Here is a 9,484-nt window from a genome sequence, read left to right as displayed (position 1 = left end):
CTTTACAAACATGTTTCTGACTGCTCAAGCCTATATTAGGCATTGAATGCTGTCCTGTATACAGCAGATGAGACAAAGACACCAATCTTAAATACCTGGTACGCCACATTAAACAACAGATTAACACAGATGACCCACAGAACTGCTGAGTTATCACTGCAGGAGCTTCAGGACTTGTACAGAGTCCACATGTTAAAGCTTTCCTGACTAATATTTGTCTCTTTCTCACCGCAGTCCCTGCTGTTTTTGGATTAACTGCATTTTCACTTTTTAAGTAGCAGCATAGCTCTTGTCAAAATGATTCTCTCGGTTATTTGTAGAGTGCTGTGTTGATGTTACATTAGATAACACCAGTCAGGAACTGAGGAAGAATATATATAGAGAGGGAGAGACAAATTTGGGTCCACTGTGTCTTAACATACACTAATACTTAATCTTTAAATTCAGCTGTTTTCAGTCATATTGCCACAGGTGAGTAAATTCATCATCTAGCCGTGCAGTCTAACTTTACAAACAATGCTGTAAATGATGTAAATGGAGTGTGGTGCTGTAATTCGGTTTGTGAAATTTCTTCCCTCCCTTAGAATCCACAATCAGCTGTAAGTGGTGGTGCTGCAAAGTGGAAGTGTTCAGGAGCCACAGCAAGTCGCCCACGAAGTGGCAGACTACACAAAGTTACAGAACAGGGTCACCCCTGCTGCATTTTTAGTATTTTATTTGTTTATACAGCAGAGACGACACACAGTAATATTTAAACAAAATACAGCTGATGAAATATGCATGGGGCTTCTAGCCACAGCTAATTAGCAGATCTGAGGCGCAGTGTGTAAAAGTCACCACTGCATAATAACCCAATAACCGGGGCCTTCTGGACCTCCTCTGGCATTAACACCAGGACAAAAACTTTTCACTGGAGCTTCACGACGTGGGTTTCCGTGGCTGAACAGCTCCCATGGGTGTAATGTGTAGGTGGCCCAGTACTTTTCTGTATGAATAGGTTTCAGGCAAAGAGTAGGTGACCGGCTCTATATCATGACAAGTCACAGTCACCCTCCTTTGTTAGGTGCTTTCATGTACATATAGGTAAAATCTTCTGAAGTCAGAAGACTTTCCAGCGCACCAACATGTGTCAAAATAATAAAATGAAACCATCTGCTTTGGTCTCTAATTGGCATTCCTCATGTGCAAATAAAGAAACACCAAAGATGAATAATTAAAATAAGGAACAGCTGCAATGATTATAATCATCACCAGTTGTTATTCCCATTTTAAAGTATAGCACAGCACATTTGCTTGTACAATAATATAATCAAATATCCCATTTGTAGTTGATTTAACATTCATGACTAAGTTTAAATATGCACTTTTAATGTATATTTGCTCAAATGTATGCGGATGATGCAGTTATATATACGCAAGCAAATAGTGTCCAGCAGGTGGCAAAAGATCTTACAGCTGCTTTAGCATTAATGCATAGGTGGCTGGAGGACTCATGCCTAATGTTGAACACCTCAAAAACTGTCTGTATGTATTTTTCAAAACGCCCCTTAAACTTGAAGCAAACATATTCCTGGATGGAGTAGAGCTTGAATTAGCTCCAGAATTTAAATATCTTGGGGTCATTCTAGACCCAACATTATCCTTCAAGAGTCACATAAATAAAGTGTCCCAGGTACTTAAATTTAATAATCGAAATTTTAATCATATGCGTAATAATTTAAATATGAATGTTGCAAAAACTTATTTTTACTCAATGATCATCTCTCATATGGACTATTGTTTGACGTCCTGGTCACTTGCTTGTCCAACAACACTTAAAACTATTGAAAACATTTATAAAAGTAGTTTAAAACTACTTGACAAAAAACCGACTTCCCACCACCACTGTCATGTGTTAAAAAAAACATAAATTACTGAACTTCCATAACTTAGTGAAACTTAAAAGAGTGAGTTTAATATATAAAGTCTTACACTCCCTTGCTCCACCACCACTAAAGCAGTTCATTAGGCATAAAGAAAGCTCAGACAGGACCACTCGAGCTACAATCCGAGGAGACTTGTTTATACCCCACAGACGGACAGCATTTGGGCTGAACGTCCTCTCTGTCCAGGGTGGCCATCTGTGGAACAGTCTTCCTCAACCCATTAGAGAATGCTCTACACTCAATTTGTTTAAGGCAAAGGTTAAAAACTGGTTATGGACAAATCAAGTGTGTGATCATGTATGAGTTGTATAGTTTTAATGTTTTATTTGTGAACAGAATGGTGTGTATGTGTAAGTTTGGTGATGGAGTTTTTATTATGAATGAATGATGAATTTTTATGAATTATTATGTCTATTTTTTTATGTTTAAGGACAACAGATGGAAATTAGCCTTTGGCTATAATCTGGCATGTTTACATTCATGTAATTTTTTTTTTACATTTATGTTCATTAACATGCACTGTCTTAAATAAATAAATAAAATCAGCGAAATAAATATAAATATATTTCCTATACAAAGGTCTCTAACTTCACCCCCCCAAAAACCTTACACCGTTTAAATTTGATCTCTTTTTGTATCTTTGCATCACTTACACTGCTCCTGCTGTTTGTAGGAAGCTCCCTGAAAGTCCCAATCTGCAGTCCCACATGCATGTGTGCAAGTCTTCAATTTGCTTTTTTAGGTATGAGGACACAGTCATGGGAAGACAAATTCTTAGTAAATAGCTCAGATGATGAGGGACGAACACGCATATTCAGTGCACTGTGAGTGTACAGTGGCACATGCTGAAACTCAGGTTCTTTTCACCACATGTATTCCCTCAGACTTATTATACAGGATATTGTAGTGGAACCCGACAGTGGCAGTCTGAACCTCTGTGCTCCGGTCACATTCCAGACATAATCTGTCACCATTGGCTTTGAACAGTTTCAGCTTTTTCTACTCGAAGCTGCTGTTTGGTCTCTGAGTCGTAGCTGAATACTTCACTTCTTGACACCGGTGATGATTTGTGGCACGAACGTTGGGCAAGTTTGACACAGACGTCAGTGTTTGCTCGGTGTGGAAGTTTGAGGCCTGTGGTAAAAACGCAATGCCAGCACTTCCATGACCTCTGTCTCCAGAGGTGACCTTGGAGGGCTTAGGGACCAAATTTAAATAACATAACTAATTTAGTTTTTGCTTTTTGTGGCTGGAGTTACAGAACTTGTGAGTTGCGCAGCATCTTCTCTTTTTCTTGGCAGTTTAAAACAACTGTCAGACTAGTAACAGATCACGGACCATCCAGTTTTAATAAATTGAGTGAAAAATTACTGTACATATTTATTGTAACATAAAACCGCTGTGCTGCTGACTCTGAAGGCAGATGTGTGCGTCCGATCTGTGGCTGCATGGAACATTACCTCCCATCAATCATTTAGTGATGTAAACATCCCCTGAGCATAACACATTTCCAAATGCCCTTCACAGAACGAGCTAACGGAAGGAGGAGAGACAAGAGAGAATAAATGCAGGAGGAAGAGAGAAGACAGATGATAACCAGAGGACGGTCAAGAGACGGAGTGAAAAAGAGACAGACACTGAGTCAGAATTAAATATCCTGACTGAGGAGTATACAGGGATTTACCGAGTATCCTTCTCTCCCTGTGAGAGGATTTGTTTGGGCTGGACAGGATACATGGGGGTACGTCTGGACAGATTCAGCTCAGATCTCACTTCCCGTGTTGTGTGGGATTGTGGGTCATTTCCTTTAGGGACAGTTGATTTCCGAACTTCATCATGAGTCACTGTATGTGGCTGTAAATGTATAAGCTGATTTGTTATTTTCTAAGCGTGTAAAAACTTGAGCATCCTAATAGTCATTAGTAATATAATTGAGCTCAGTAAATTAATTACTCGTATCTGCTCAAACACAGTGTCAGCAGTAAAACAATCATGCAGGTTATACATTGTCATAGTGAAGACTCTATCACCAAACTGTCCATAACAGTTTGAGGCCTTGATTTGATTTTCTGTTTATTAAGTGATTATTAAAAGTGTTCCAAGTGTAGCCTAGTAAAATGAACTGATTCACAAAATTGTTATTTTTGTAAGTTTAATGGTCTAATATTGAGCTTTATTGAGCTTTTATAACTGCATGATGTGACCATTGAAAGACTGATGACCTGTCCAGGATGTAACCCGCCTTTTACAGGTATTACTTGTGTAATTACTTGTATTTTATTATTATTTGGGACGTTGTGCTGTCAACATTCAGACCTGTGTTACAGGCATTTTTTAACCACTTGTAGGTGCTGATTTACCTTTCAACTAGACCGCCATTGAAATGCTAGGTGCAATTCCATTAATGGCCACTTGATGCTGGCGAGTGAGTCCCCAGTAACTTCAAGACCCAACCTCAGCTGCCATATTAATAGATTCACTGACAGGTACAAAACAAAAGTTTTGGTCTCTTTAGCTAATTATATCCTTCATTACAACTGTACAGAGGCTAAATGTTTTTATACTCCAGGCATTTTCATTTTATTGAGGCTTAAAGTCACCCCTGTTTGTGAACGCAGCAGGTGTAGCCGGGCGTTGTCTGCCAGACCTCACCTTGGACTGGGCCTCTTGATCTTGTAAGTGCTCTTCGTGCTTTTTGTAGCATTTTAATTAAATTTGTAATACAGCTCAGTGAAGCTCTAGCATTTTATTCATCTGTTGCTAAGCGCTAATTGGACAGGTGATTCCCAAAAGAAAAAAAAAGAATATAAATAAACGACTTGAGGTAGCCAACAATGAAGCTTCAAAATGCGGCTTCACAATCTAATGGCTATGTCAAAGTTGTTAAGTCCATCTTTTATGTACAGTCTATGATCAACACTTTAGACTGGCAGCCAAGTAAAGAATGTAATTCACATAGTTCAAATTCAGGTGCGCTGACTTCCTTTTGACCTCTAAAACTGGTTTAAAAAACAAGGGCCTGTTTACACTCACATCGCACAGGTTGCAAACATCCTAACGCTTTACCGTTGACTAATTTAGAATGGTGAAACACAAAACACAGTAACATTGTTGCAATGACAGCTGGATGTCATCATAACAACATTGCTGAAATCAAATAAGATACAAAATGTAGACAACTGGAAATATAGTTTAAAACCCTCCAGGCACCATCGCAGTTCTTTGTTTATTTATTTTATTGTGAAAAGAATTTGTTGTGTGCGTTACATAAATCCATAACGTTGTCGACCGAGCTTCGCTATATGACTTCACTATATGGCTGTTTGAGTCTGAGTTGACTTGCACAGGACTGGACACGTCAAAGTGCTTGTAAAACTTGAGGTGAGCGTTACACGAGCTGTGCCTGTGGAGGTAAGATCAGCCGATCATGGTGGTCCATTTTACAATCGGTGTCATTCTTTTATCACAAGTTTCGAGCAGGCGAGAAGGCGTTACATATCTTTTCTCGTATATTTATGTCTGAAGCACCTGGAAATTACAAGAAGAATGTAGCTTGTCTTTTAGTGTTTTGTTCCTTCTCCTCAGTCCGGCTGTTTCCAGTTACCTTTCAACCGGTGAATAATATTTACGCCTGAAAAAGACGAGGATAACTTTCCATCTCCGACAATGTTCCAGGAGCATCTGGCTTGTGTTAGAGGAACTTCATTGTGTGTGCATGTGTGTGCGTTGAGAATGATAATCCTAAGAGAAGTGTATTGTTTCACTGTCTGCGTTCTCCCACAGGGGAAGTCAGCTGCAGTGAGTTGCACATGCATACAAACCACAAACTATCCCAACCAAAATAGCAGAGAAACACCACATTTACACACACAATGGACCTCCCCAGTCTGTGTACTGTACGTGTAGGAAGGGGATTCTTGCTGTGCTTCCTCTTTTTTCATGAATTCATATTCACAGCCACACACATACGGAGCATTCAATGGAAAATTTGTCATTGATACATGCAGCATACCACTACAGTCTGTGTGAATGTGTATATTTCTCCTGCTTGTACCAGGAAGTTGGCCCTGATCTTCCCCTCATCGGGTCAGTGAACCTTTTGTGTTTTAAACCCAAGCACTGACTATGAGTCACCTCATAGTATCACATTTATGAGTGAGTAAGGATTCTTGTTGATATCATTCAAACAAACAGAAAGTTTAGTGATGCCGCTGACCTGAACTTCTCTAAGGATTCACATGACGTGTTTTTAACTGCCTTCTGTAGCAAGTGATATTTTCATTGACCTCTGACTACTAAAAAAGCAACAAATCAAGGTTACATTTCTAAGGTCATAATAAGACCTTGAAAATGGCATGATGTTGCATGTGAATATGCAGAATCTGTATGAAAGGAGCTTTCTGGGTTTTGTTTGTGGTATATTTGGTACTATTGACACAATTATTTTGTGCAAGCATTGGTTACACGCAATCAGTCCATGACAGGATGTGTACTAGTAAAACTAAGTTGAAGTATTAGGTGCCTACTAGCATTTTCAAATGTGTTTGCGTCTCTAAATGGGTGAAAAATGAACCTAAGTGCCTGAAGCCTGCGTTCTATTTAATGGCCAGTAGGAGGCAACAGCACAGACACACACAAAAAAGTTTGATTGTGTGGAAATCTATGAGAAAATGATCTTTTGATTTCCTTGATCTGTGACCTCAGTAAACACTTCCCTGAGGAGTTTATGTTACCAGTTGAAAGTGTCAAGTCTTATTCGTGATAAAATGATGTTTGTTTGTTTGTTTTTCTTAAATTAAGGCCCAAAAGCAGGAAAAAGTGGGAAACTTTGAGGGGCCTGCTTTTTAATTAACAAGTTGCATATATGTGAGTACGCAGCTTTTTTTCATTCAGATCCACCTGTCATGTATCCGGCTGTTTCAAAACACCAAGATGGCAATGGTAAAAATGCTGAGCTCAGTGGGGCTTTACTAGTCAATCGGTAATCTACCAGTAGGTACCGACTTTGGAGCAGGAAGTCCTCAACCAAATATCTCCTGAAGTGGCCCTAAAATAGGCCCCTGCCACAAAGACTAAGACAGCACACTAGCCACTAAGCTCCCAAGCTTTTACAATACTAGTTAAAATTACAGGAGCTAGCAGGTTAATTAATTTTAAAAAAGGGAAAATAAGGGAGGCTTTTTATCTCTTTTCTCTGCTTTGTGCTTTAAGTTGACCAGCTGCTGGGGACACCTTCATGTTTACTGCACAAACACGAGAATGGTATGTTATTTTACACAGATAACTCCCGGGCGAATAGATGACTAAACCTGTTTCCAGAGATGCCACAATGTTGTTTTAAGCATCTTGAAAGATTCCTTAGAACACAGTTCAAGTGAACATTCATTTACAAGCTGAAAAAAAATATTGATTTCATTCCAGCATTTTTCGCTTTGGGTTTTTTTTTTGTTTTTGTTTTTTTTTGTTTGTTTGTTTGTTTGTTTGTTTGTTTTTTGTGCATGTGTGTAATCATCTCTTGTTCTTTTCAGTGATGGCACAGAAACCTGTCATAGCCATTGCTTCTACGTAACTGTTGTTGTGAAGAAGCTCAGACAGCATGATGAACGTCAGCCCACCAAAGAAATCTTCTGCTGTTCATTGCTGCTTCAGATTGTCAGCCCTGAAGGACTGCTAACACTGTCTACCCTCTGGATTTGTAAGGAGTAATTAGCATTGATAAATATTCATCGCAGATGTGAAATGATTTGTTTCATAATCTTCTTTGAGCTGTTTGATTTTCTTTGATTAAATGGTTAGCTTGAGTGATCGTTTTCAGCAGAATTTGAGCAGCTAGGTGAAGAAATCCCCGAGAAGCAGCTCTCTTTCCCTCCTCCTTCTCTCCACGCCATGAAAACTTCACCCTTTATTTCCAGGCAAACCTCCATGCAGGTTTGAGCTGTTCTCTTAGATATACAGCCAGGCGCGGTAAAGAATAATAACATGTCAAAGACGCTCACACCACCACAGACCACAGAAAATGGAACACGCCTCAGGGTGGATAAACGCTTCAAGATTTCTCGTACTTCTCTTGAATTTAATAAGTGCCCCAAACCCCCTGCCTACTGCTCAGGATCAGAGGACAAAAAGAGGAGAGAAAGAAAACAGTACTGAGACACTATTTTCATGTTGACCTTGCTAGAAGATAGCAGTACGGTTTTGTTATTTCAGCTACTATGAAATATATCCCATGGCTGCTTGAGACCACCGATGTAAAAACTTAAATTGCATTTGTAGGTTTTTTGTTTGTTTTTTTGTTCCTGATGAATCTCCTGGGACATGGACAGTAAAAAGAAAGATTTGCTCAGATGGAAAATCACACAGTTGTTCGTGCTGATGTTGATTAGAAAATCAATTCCCAGGAATTCCCAGCCCAGCAGAACTAATATGGCTTTAATCTATTGCTTGGTGTACTACAGGGATTACAGTGGTGCTGCAGGACCAGGATTTAGTCTTGAAGTTATGTGCATGTCAATTTGCAAATGCATCACAGGAATGTGGTAGCTGCTTATTGCCAGTAAATACCTTCACTTACCTGAAGTAATTATATAATGTAGGTACAGTGATCTTAAAAAGAGCTTTTGGTTTTATTTTAAATTAAATTTTAAGACAAGATTCTTGTACCCCTTCTTTTCTTGCAGCTGTTGGCTTACTTTGTGATCTGTTAAAATAACTTTTGCTAAACCCTCACAAATCTCTTGTTCAGTTTGTTACACCGCTGCTCAACCAGGATTTAAAAGGACCAGATCAACCTAACCCCTTCAGAATTCACCCTGAGGGAAAATGACATAACACTAAACACTGAGGGAAAATCAACACTAAACACTGAGTCATAGCCTGGTAACTTGCCTAACACCTAAGCCCTGTCTCAACACTGCGGCGCAAACAAGCACAGCTCCTCTTCAGCTCGCTGAGCCACGAATAGAACATTTCTGTCCTAATTTGCGCGATGGCCCTGTCACGACTACATTCACCGAGTGCCCCATGCAGCCTGTTTTTGTTGCAAGCTTGAAAGGCAAAAATGAACTCGTGAACCAAAAACCAGTGTCAGAAATGGGACACTTGCACAAGCACTAAAGCCTAAAATTGGTTTTGCACTCTCACTGATGCACAGACTGAAGCACATTTTCAGACTGCAGTGCAAAGTAGTTGCAGATCCCATTCACAACATACGGTGTATTTCTGTAGTATTCTTTCTAACTCAGAGAAACCAGCTCGCACGACACGCACAAACCTCGGGGCTGTTAAAGCGGCAAGGCATGACAGATCACGCTGCCTCTCCATTATTACGTCGTGTTACGATTAATAATGCATGTTTCCTGACACCTTAATTACCTCCGCCCACACCCTATACACACACACACACACAAACACACACAAACACACACACACACACACACACACCTTCAGTCAGCACAGGCTCTGTTAACATTAACGCGCACGCTCTTTCCCTGTGAAGCGAGCACATCAACAGCACCCATGATGAACAGTGGATGAGCTGCCTGAAGTATCTGCAGCTGTCT

The 9,484-nt window shown here is 39.8% G+C and overlaps 1 long non-coding RNA gene across 1 annotated transcript; it reads left to right on the top strand.

Moving 5' to 3' along the window:
- Positions 1-4,771: 4,771 nt before the first annotated feature.
- Positions 4,772-8,576, top strand: LOC145423669 (uncharacterized). The gene is made up of 2 exons (XR_013904726.1): positions 4,772-7,187; positions 7,454-8,576. It is a non-coding gene; the product is annotated as an uncharacterized LOC145423669 (long non-coding RNA).
- Positions 8,577-9,484: the final 908 nt, after the last annotated feature.

This window comes from Astatotilapia calliptera, chromosome 22, assembly GCF_964374335.1.
Source record: "Astatotilapia calliptera chromosome 22, fAstCal68.1, whole genome shotgun sequence".
Classification (NCBI taxonomy): Eukaryota; Metazoa; Chordata; class Actinopteri; order Cichliformes; family Cichlidae; genus Astatotilapia; species Astatotilapia calliptera.
Note: the sequence above shows the minus strand (reverse complement) of the source record. Positions and strands in the feature narration are given on the sequence as shown.